Raw genomic sequence first — 10,962 nt, 5'->3', positions numbered from 1 at the left:
GCAAAGAACGCTAGTGTGGCGGGAAAATTCCACTGTGCCGAGGCACTAAGATCATTGGGTTATGACATGCCCCCTTGCCGACGGCACAGCTGGAATTATAAACACATGTACGTGTTATAAGTAATTTTCGTCTGAGGACTAATCGGCTTTACAAAGCTTAAATAATTAACAAATACATATAAACAAACAATTCTATAGACTGGTCTTCAACAAACTATAAAATACAATGACTTAAACATATAACAACAATTATTGGTCATCGTCTGACTGGAGAACTTCTGTTTGGGACTCTCCTTTCTTATTAGTTAGTGAAATGTGGTTCATAACGAAGTAGTCGCCACGGAGCGCCCGTCTGTTTCCATAGCAGACAATGCCAACTAAAATACTTACAAACATTAGAAAAAGAGTTCCACCCACTGCACTACCGATAATGGTACCCTAATTGCCTTTCCGCATTACTGTTAAGGTTAATGTTGATGCTAGACTTGTAATGCTATTAGTTGAAGAATACCATGAAACCATTGGCGGTCGTGTGGTAGAAAGATCTAATATGTAAATAGTCTTTTGATCGCTTCTTTGACCAAGGGAATTTGTTACCCTGCAAATATAAGTCCCAGCATAATTGTGGGTTAGTGGGCTACTGAAATGCAGAGTATTGTTTATAGACAGTAAGCCTTTAGGCCATTGTCCATCTAATCTGGCCCAGGTAAATTTTATAGGTGGTGGATTAGAATTAGCATTGCATTTAAGCTGAACATTTTTTCATCTAATAAACCAATTTTCATCATAGCCAATTATTGACACTTCAGGAGCATATTGAATGTCTAGTATATAAGAATACCTTATCTCCTTGTCCAAAGCTGGGTGACTTACAACACAAGTTATGCATCTTCTGTTTGCAAATCTAGTAGGAATGATTTTATATTGACTTACAACTGTCACTGTTTCATTTGGAAAGGAAGCTGAACTAAATTCTATTTTACCAAGGTCTCCCTCCCAATTAATATCTGCAGCAGGTTTTCCTGTGGCTGCTATACACATGGCTGCCACTGTCCAATCTTTACCATCTATTAAGGGAGTTGGTCCCTTTGTAAAACTCACAGTGGGTTCAGCAATTACAGTTATAGTTGTTATCGACTCTGCATTTCCTAATGGGAATGTAACTGCTTTGCATACATACTTTCCTGCATCAGAGAAGCTCACATTGTTTAGGTTGATTGTTATATCACTGGATGAAGAGTTTTTAAATGCCGCTCTTTCATGGTATTTTCCTTGAACAGAAAACCCATGTTCAGGATGGTGTACAACAATAGTTTGTGCACTTTTACCCTGCGACTTTTCCCATGAAATCTGCACTATGGTATCATTCACATTAACTATGCACTTCAATATGACATCCTTTCCCCAGACTGCTGTTACGTGTGGATCAACAACTGGTTTGATTAAAGCGTCACAGCAGAAATGGGAAAGAAGCAGTGTAAGAACAAGTTCTAACCCAGTGAACATTTGCTGTCTCGGTGTCCCCGTAGCAGCCATTGCTGCATTGACTTGAAGGTGCTGCGATTTGGTGCTTGGTAGATCTAGAGATCGAGCAGCTGCAGATTGCCGCTTTGTTACGACTGGACCTGTAGGGAAACAACAAAAAAAAACAAGAGAAAATCGTAATCGGGTTCACTATAAGGAAACTGGGTGAACGTCAGAAAGGCGAGTCATTCAGTTGTGGTGAGCGATAATAAAGGGACGATCGGGCCTTTCTTCTAATAAGACAGAATAGGTGTTAGGATACTGTTCCGACTGTTGAACTACTCCCTTGTAGACCTGTGGATGAGATTGACGAGGGTGTGGCACTGAAACCCACACCAACTCATTTGGTTGGAATTTAGGTTCCCAAGGTAGAGGTTTTTTGGTATTAGTCTCATCCCATAGTGGCTTTGAGATGTTTAATGAAATGAGGACGTCATGATTATGCTTAGTCCAATTTTTGTACGTCCCTCCTCCCTTGAGATGAAGTTGTTCCTTGTATAAGCCGATGTGTCTCTCCACGACGCCATTAGACTGCGAGTGGTATGGCAGATGAAGATGCCATGTGACATTATGAAGACAAGCGAATTTGTCCAGAGCGCTAGAGTTGAAAGGGGGTCCTCCATCAGACTGAATTTCATGAGGAGGTTGCCAGATGGCAAATGCAGCAGTTAAGGCAGAGACAACAGCAGTGGCATTGCTCTTTCTTAAGGGGATGACCTGTAACTGATGTGTCCCCAGATCAACAATAACTAACCCTTTATTTGGCAGTTTAGACCCCAGGAGGGGCCCAAGCAGATCTACTTGCCAGACCCTTCCTGCTTGGAACTGCGAAGTGTCGAAAGCCCCAAGTTGATGTTTGGTTCGATGGCATTTCTCCTTGGCACATACCTCACAGGCTTGTGCTACCATTTACCAATCGCGTCGAACTCAATACAAGGTTGTTTCGGTAGTAGCTTGGCGCCAGCGTCGATGGCTGGCCCGCGGTCCCGGGTGACCCCAGTTTTCATGGAGCCACGCGGGGAATGGGTTTACCTCAGGACCAAAGGTAGAGGTGATAGGCAAAACTATGTTGGTCCGGAGTGGGTCTTCTAAGAGTTTATCGATGACCTCATGCACTGGGTCAGTATCTGGACGGTGTGACTTGGTATGTTTAATCAATGGGAGTCGTGTAAATTTAGTTAGAGTTTTCCAGATGTCATCCCACTCACCTAAATTTTCGCTGGGAAGGGCTGTACCGGTGAGAATCTTATAAATGTACTGTGAGTCAATTGCAATAATTGGAACTGGGAGTGTGTCATCGTGGTGCACTAGACAGTGTTGTAATACGTCGAAGAATCCCAACAATTCACATTTTTGGGCAGAGGTGTCATTCGGGTGAACCCAGGATATTTTCACATCGTGGCAAGCCTTACAATAATACCCATAGCCTCCACCATGTCGGGAGGTCCCATCTGAAGCCATCCAGGCTGGGGCGGAAGTTCCATATAACGTTGGGAGCTTTTCCTCATCCTCCAGGCTAGGACTAGATTTTGTGTCCTCTAATTTCCAGCAGCACCAGCTGTAGTGGTGGGTAAGCACCAACGTGTTCCATGTCTTAGGTTCCCCCTGAAAATGCGGGTCGACTTTCTCTGCATCTAGCAGGGGCAGCAACATGGCAACGGGAGCGTGAAGTGTCCCGTGCCCCCTTGCTAATGGCTCCGCTAGCTGTCCAGCTAGGAGGATTTTTCCTATAGCTCCATACCGATGTTGTGCTGCTTGAAGAGTCTTATGGGCAGTGTATACTAATTCATCACGAGGGTTGTGCGCAACAGCCCCCACGTGGTTCGTGGTGAATCCAAGGGTTATGATCAATGGTTCACCAAGATTGATTGCGTGGAGCTGCGTACTCTTGACAGCGGCTAACAGGCGAAGCAGATTCTGCTGGTCCCCTTTTGTCCAAGGCATGGATTTTTGGGACTTGTTACAGATCTGTCGCTGTAATTTAGTAAGGAGTGCTAGATGACTAGGGTTAACATAATGCCAATACCAATTTAGGTGACCTAAGAGCTGCTGAAAATGTCTTTTAGTCACAGGCAGGGATTTCTTTAATGGGTCGATGTCAGGACCATCATGTGAGATTCCGCGGCGGATAGAGCCAATGAATCAGGTGCCAAGGAATGTTATGTCATCTACGGGATGTAGGCATGACTTTTCCTCGTTAATCATCCATCCCTTACTCTGAAGGTGGGCGACCAGTTGGTTGACTATACTGGTAACGATGGAACTGTCATGACCCATGATAGCGATGTCGTCAATATAACTCCAGATTCTCAATTCCTCTTCTGGTGGAAGGGTATGTGAGGTGCGAAAGTTCTTCAGGGTATCATTCATGGCACTGGTGGCTAGCGACAGGGCATTGCAGTATCTCTGTGGGCAGACCGTCCATCTGTACATGGTGCCGTCGATGCACATATTCAATACTCCTTCAGGGTCAACGATCGGGATTGAGAAGAACATGTTCTTTAGGTCCAGTGTGACCCCGACCCATTCATTTCGCTGGAATTGAGCCATTTCGAACATTGTGGTAGGGTAGAAGGGTTGGGTTGCTGAAGCACTCGACACCTTTTGTTGGCCTCCCTGTAATTAACAACTAGCCGAGCTTCGTTAGGTTTCCCAGACTTTGCAACTCCCCACCCCGGTGACAGGTAAGTACTGGCAGTTACTGGTTTGATGCAACCTTGTTGTTCCAGTTGTTGTAGGAGATCAATGAGGGATTCTTTGAGGGGACTCTTGGTTGGAATTGGTCGGTATCGCCAGGTGGAGGTGTTGTAAAGCGTCGGTTGATGCCAATCCGTCTTCGGGATAATGATAGGTATCACTTGTAACACTTGTTCTTTGAGGTTAAGCGCTTTGATTCCCGGAATTCCCAGAATATTGATGCCCCCTAACACTGCCTCTAGAGCGCGTTGATGGCTGTGGACAGTAAATCTGACTTTTGTTGTAACTGCAACAGCGTTAAGTCCCTGTACCCTAATTGTTTTTGTGGTTTTCTGGTGGGGTATCGATGAAGTAATTACATTAACTTGAGCTCTGGTGTCGAGGAGGAAGAACACTTGTTGTTGATTACTTGGGTCAGTGGGATCATAGACAGTAAGTTCGGCGTAGGGACGGAGATCAGTGGGATCAGGCTCGAGTTGAAGGAGGCCGCCAGCAGAGCCGCCGGCCGTTATTCGTTTTTTGGCTTGTCCCTGAATTTGAATCCCAGTGCGTCGGCTAGACGACGTTGGCTCTCACTCCCAAGGATACGCAGCTGCTGCTTTGTAAGCCCAGAGTGGCTGAGGAGGAATCTGAACATAACTATTTCCTCCGCTGATCTTTGGGGTGACCACCATGGCTCTCGCCGTAAGTCAAATTCCTGACGCCTCCGTCTTGGTGCTCCAACCGGATGCACCAAAGGTCGGTCTTTTGTGTCAATAAGAGTTCCCTCGCTTTGCTTCATGAGCCCCTGTAATCGTGGGAGATGACCCAAGAGGTTTCCTACTGGTTGGCCTGCTACTGAATTAAGAAAGAGTCGGAGTGTGACAGCGTCCGTCCCTCCATACACCTCTACACAGGCGTCTATAGCTTCCAGAGGCGTTGGAATCGCTCCGGGGTTTGGTAAGTGGCAATGAGCCCATTTTTCCCTATGCTGGGCAGCTGTTAGTCCCAGTGGATGCATTCTTGGGTTCCACGTAAGGTATGACACTCCAATTATGGCCAAGAGAACTTGTTCCGCGCTGGTCTTTTGTGGGTGGCGCTCATGCCAGGTGTGGGATTTATGGGCTACCTGTCCCACCACGAGCGCCGGGAGAGGAATGGGCCAATGTGTGTTTTCCGAGACCACATTCAGATCAGTGGCACGTCCTCCACTCCACGCCGCTTGTCGGGTCAAGGCACTTGCCTCTTCTAGGTCTAGTACGTCGGATGCAAATTCCACAATCAGTCGTCCCAGCCATATGGCCAGAGTTTCCTCAGGTTTCATTTTTGAATCCTTACAAAGTTCTTGTATCTCTGGTCCAGTACGCGTGCGAGATGTAATGATAGTACGTGTGGTACCTTCCTCATTTGCAACATGTTTTATTAGTGCTACTGGGTGAGCCGCAACCGACAAAAGGTTAAATTCATCAGGCGGGAGCACTGGATACATCTTCCCTCCCATTGCCCCCTCCCCGTGGCAAGAAGGCGGGGCCGTTGGGAATGACGTCACTTCTGGAGGCGGGCTTGCTGGGCGGATCTCCGCCTGTTTTTCTGAAGCCCCGCACCGCTTTTCCAGGCTCTCCAGACGGCTTGTGTTTCCCTCAGCGCCATTTTCTGGCGGTGAAGCCATGCGACCGGCACTATTTCTAAACGCCAGTTTGGAGTCCTCTACCGTCCGCTCCAGTGACTCCTTGCCTGCTGTATATAGCTGAGCCTCTAAGTTTGCATTCTCCCGTAGTAGACCCGCTACTGAATGAAATAACACATTTATCATTTTTCCCTTTTTCCACTTTGTTATCCCCCATCTTGCCACGTGGCGACCCTTGGTCTCCAAGTCTTCTCGGAGCTGAACGAGGAGTTCATGACCACGCGACCCAGGCACTAAAGCCGGACAATTAAACCAGTCCGTTGGGGTGGGTTCCCCTCCTTCCCTCAGGTATCGGGTGCACTGGGCAAACTCCTGAGCAGGGTTCAGCTTTTCCACCTTCCTCACCTTCACCCCCGCTAGGGATAGGGTCAGCGTTTCCTCTGTAGGTCGATAGTAAACCTGCTCACTGCTCATTACACACCCGAACTCCCCGAGAGACAACTTTGTTCTCAACTCCTTTATGACTGCTCCTTCCCTTTTTACTGAGAAGTAGCCGTCAATGTTTCTTCTACCCCTCCTTCCACCTGGTGGTAGGCGATATGTGCCCAGAGCTCGTTTGCGCTTTCCATGTGGCGGATCCCGGTGCGCCTGGGGCAGCACTCAGTTAGATTTATCTCCACCACCATGCCCTTAGGTCCTGTTCGTGATGCCATGTCTCGACCGGGAAGAGCCGACCGAGGGAAACGCTGATTAATTAAGCGAACGTCAGGCGGGCTGGTGAATGGAGAGGCGAGACAGCGTATTGGTTGGGAAAATAGCTTTTACTTACGCCGCTGGTGGCCGCGATGCAGGCTGTAAAGGCTGCTTGCGTAGTTGCAACGAGTTGCTCCAACTGGCAAAAAACCCGAGCCAGTGAGTCCACAAACGAACCGGGCATGCAGGGAAAGGGTACGTCGGGGATAAGCATTTGGCGACGGGGAGAAAAATCGATAGTTGATCAGGCTATCGATTCGCTCTGCCACGAGTCAGGAATTCTTTCAAGTCACTCTGCAGCGTGCTCAAAGTTCTCCGACTTGGGCGGAAGTCGTGCAGATTTTTATACGGCTAGCGAGCCAATTACTAGCCGTCAAGTAGGAATAATTTAGAATCAGCCAATAATGGGGTGCGAATTTACATACAAATGGCAGGAACCTTTTTGCACTGGGGTTTCCTCTCTGCAGCAGAAAATTCCACCGTGCAAAGAAACTCTAGTGTGGCGGGAAAATTCCACTGTGCCGAGGCACTAAAATCATTGGGTTATGACAGAAACCTCACCCAGCACACAGTGCATGTTTAAGCTTTGCAATCTCCTAAGGTGGGGTGACATTCACGATCAAATGACTTTTGTGGCTGACAATACTACCTGGTTCCTGGAGCTCCTAATGTGGTTTGAAGGTAGCAGGCTGTGATCCACCATGCACACAAGCTGATGGATTTAATAAGCTGGGTTGAAGACAGGGCATCGCAAAAACTGTTGAGCTATCCTAATGAAAACCAGTGAAGGGACCTGTTCCAGGCAATAGTTGTGAAGCTGAACCAGTACTACAGGTATGACCCATCATTGCCACCATGGTTCAGACAACCAGCTGCGTCCTCTCTTAGTGCTATTCTCATTTTGGACCCCAACCAAGTGCCTGTTCTGATTTGTGATCCTCAGATACTGAAAGAAATCTTGGGATGGGGGAAAGAACATGACAACAAATGTGCTGCTTACATGACCTTCATCAAAGAGTGGTGGGTGCTTGTTCCTGTGCCTGTGTTCTGGGACTCTGTCTGTGACTGGTTTCCACATCTCTAAGCCCTGACAAGATACTGCCTCACCAGTCCAGCAAACTCGGTGGATGCTGAGCATGCCATCTCAGTGTATGGATAAGTGTTCACTCCACAGAGACAGAGAATGTCTGTAGCAACTGCATCTGGATGCAGCATGCTCACAATTAATAGGTAACATGAACTGCTTGTCTTCAGGTTAGCATTCAGTTTCATTAAACTCCTTTTTGTAATGTCCTTTAATAAAGTACATATAGTTGATATCAGTTACAATTCATGTTGTGTATAACTTTCATTTTATAAGGTATTTCAGTTTAGAGTTTAATTAAGTGCTTAGATGGTATTAGTTAATAAAGTGTATATAGTTGGTATTAATAAAGTCTATATAGTTGGCGTTAGTTACAATTCATGGTGTGCATAGCTTTATTTTAATAAGGTATTTCAGTTTAGAGTAGAAGTGCTTAGATTGCTTAATAATGTGTCAATTAATGGCTTCCATGGGCTTAATCCCCTGATTAAACCCACAGAAGCCATTAAGGAAAATATTGTTAAGCAATTTAAGCAGCAGTTTTGGGGCCATATGGAATATCTCCAGGGAGGGGTGGGGCTGCTGAGGCCCCTCAACCAATCAGAAGCATGGGGAGGGGGATGCAGCACCACTTGCAACCGGCTCTGGGATCTGCCTGCAAAATTGGCCAGCTGCCTCCTTGAGTTTGGTAGACCCCTGTTTATAACCATACCGTACCCCTGTCCTGCAGAACCTGGAACTGAACCTAGAAGTCTTATGTTTCTATGTTTTTCTGCTGTCAGCAAATAGCAATAAAATCCACTGGCAAAGTATCAGTGCTGTTGGAGTGATGTTGTAGCTATCCTGGTCAAGGAAATATGTAAGAAGCAAGGTTTTTTGTGGGCGATATCTTTTATTGGAGTAACTACATGGTTGAGAAAGACTTAGACTTAAACAAGATTTCTAATGCAGTACATTCTTCTTCAGTGGGATAGGAGCATAAAAAGTCCTCTGAAGAAGAATGCACTGCATTCAAAACCCTGTCAAAGTCTATCTTAACCTTGCAGCTGGTTCAGTAAAAGACAGCACCCCAAAAAGATCTTTGCCTATCACTGTCTTCTATAAGATACTCCATTAGTGATGCTGTGGATCTAAATGCCCAAACCCTGATGCTGACCAAGTTTAGGGGTCAGTATGGATTCTTTTAATTTTTTGGTAACAAGGAAATTATATTAAATTGAAAGACCATTAAACCATTTAGAGGTTACACAGTACCGGAATTAAGGTTGCCCATGATTCAGTCCCCTCTGTCATATGCGTGTATTAGGAAACATTATTTAATTGCATGACCACATATGGCATTTTCCAAAGGACCTTGGTCTTATTCAGTGCATAGGGTAAACCTGCTCTGATGATGAAGAAAGCTGGAGGCTGAAGTTGCAGAAGTTAGAGGGAATTCAGTGAATCAGGCCTGGGATTATAGGACAACAAAAGGACAGTCCCATGTTTAAGGAAGCTGAATGCCACCCTGAAGAAAGACATGTTCTTTTAACATAGATTTATTAAAAGATACATGATAAAATAATTGATTGCATATAATAATGCTGTACAAAGATTGCTGATAAATTATATAATTCCCTGAGGCTTCAAAATGGGTCAAGAAGTTTAAACATTCATTTTGGGAATGGGGAAAGTCTGAGTTTGTCAAATATGTTTCCATGTTTTGTCTGTATTTATGAATTATAATCAGATCTTATTTCCTGCAAAGTTCTTTCCATTTCTAAAGCTTGGAAGGATACACAAAGCCACACTCAAACTGACAAACGCTGTGTATCATCTCTTCAGCTACCAAGATCATGAGGTTATCCTATTTTAATTCATTTCAGTAAACATTGTTCCAGTGCATACAGAATGGTTTGATTTATTGTTTTTAAAGATTCTTTTCCTATAGTTTGCTGGATATGCTGACCTGGATAACACCTGAAAAAAATCCTATTTCTTTATTACAGTGTCAATACTTCTCAGCATCTGAATATGTGACCTTAACATGGGAGTCATTTATACCAAGTTTATAATGCAATTTAAATTTTTTAGTACTTACATTCCTGGCTCATTACATATGCTATAAGTTATTCAACCCTTTAGCCATTCTCTCCAGTTGGAAATCAGTCTGCCATATGGTATAAAACTTCTTTCACTTCCTGGCACTTCTGTCTTTTATTACGTACAAGCAGGACATCATTTTGGGTCTGATTTTTCCAGTTAAAATATTATTTCATCTGTCTCATGCTATTCCACCTTTATACATCTCATAGGCAGCCTCTCAGAGTATCTAAACTGTACATATGTAGGAGGAAAGAGATAACTGTCACTGTAATTTTTTTGCTTCACATCTTTAAACATAAATAGCTCACTCCTTACTTTTAAAGTATGGATAGTACTGATGCCAATTTTTTTCCTCCATAATGGAAGGATTTCGGTTGCTTGGCCAGATTTTCAGCTTGCATAAACTGGCATAACTTCATAGACGTGACACCAATTTACAAGATGAGAATCTGGCCACCATTTCTCAGTTGGACCACAATATTATGGATGGTTGTAATGCAAATATCATTTTAACTAATTTAGATATATCATGCAACCCAAAGAAAAGTAGTCTAGGGGTAAATACAGAAATGTGGACATTTCCAGCATTCTATTTGCCTTATGGTTTGCAGATAGCAAACTAAATTCCTTACAAAGTTTTCTTCCACAGTGACATCTCTCGCTCACCATAAATTAACAGGTACTGAACATGTTTTATGTTTACTAAATTCAGCCCTTATTTCATTCTTGCTTTAGAAGGCCTTTATTTATTATTAGGACTTCTAAAGAAAACAGATGATAATGGTAATACATATAAAAATGACATTTAAAGAAAAAGCTCCAGTTTCTTTGATAGGAAGATTATTGATGATACCCATATATCAGATGTAAATGATATCTCATATTTCTGCGCACATGGTTACCATCAAATCCAAGGCTTGCCATTTCACATACAAAGTGAAGGAAAAGGCATTTGAATTGGCACTGACAGGAAAGAGTAATTTTAAGCATGACTTTCAGACAGTAGTTTTACTTTTGCTAATGCACACTTTTCAGTTTTGCCAATTAAGAAAGAAACCTCAAAACTTGAGAAATGTGTTTGAATTCTAACTGTTGTGGGCCACACAAGCACACTGGCTTATGTATGCCTTTTTGAGGAGCATGGATTTGTTAAACGCAATTATAACCACATGTGAAATTGCAAGACAGTCAACGAAGAGCAATTAAAAATAAT

General features: G+C 44.1%; 1 pseudogene; it reads right to left on the bottom strand.

The window, feature by feature from the left end:
- Positions 1 to 249: 249 nt before the first annotated feature.
- On the bottom strand, positions 250 to 3,177 carry LOC132249320 (nectin-3-like; annotated as a pseudogene).
- Between the last annotated feature and the right edge of the window lie 7,785 nt (positions 3,178 to 10,962).

Source organism: Alligator mississippiensis, chromosome 1 (assembly GCF_030867095.1).
Source record: "Alligator mississippiensis isolate rAllMis1 chromosome 1, rAllMis1, whole genome shotgun sequence".
NCBI classification, from domain to species: domain Eukaryota; kingdom Metazoa; phylum Chordata; order Crocodylia; family Alligatoridae; genus Alligator; species Alligator mississippiensis.
The sequence above is the reverse complement of the archived record's forward strand: the minus strand, read 5'-3'. Positions and strand labels throughout refer to the sequence as shown.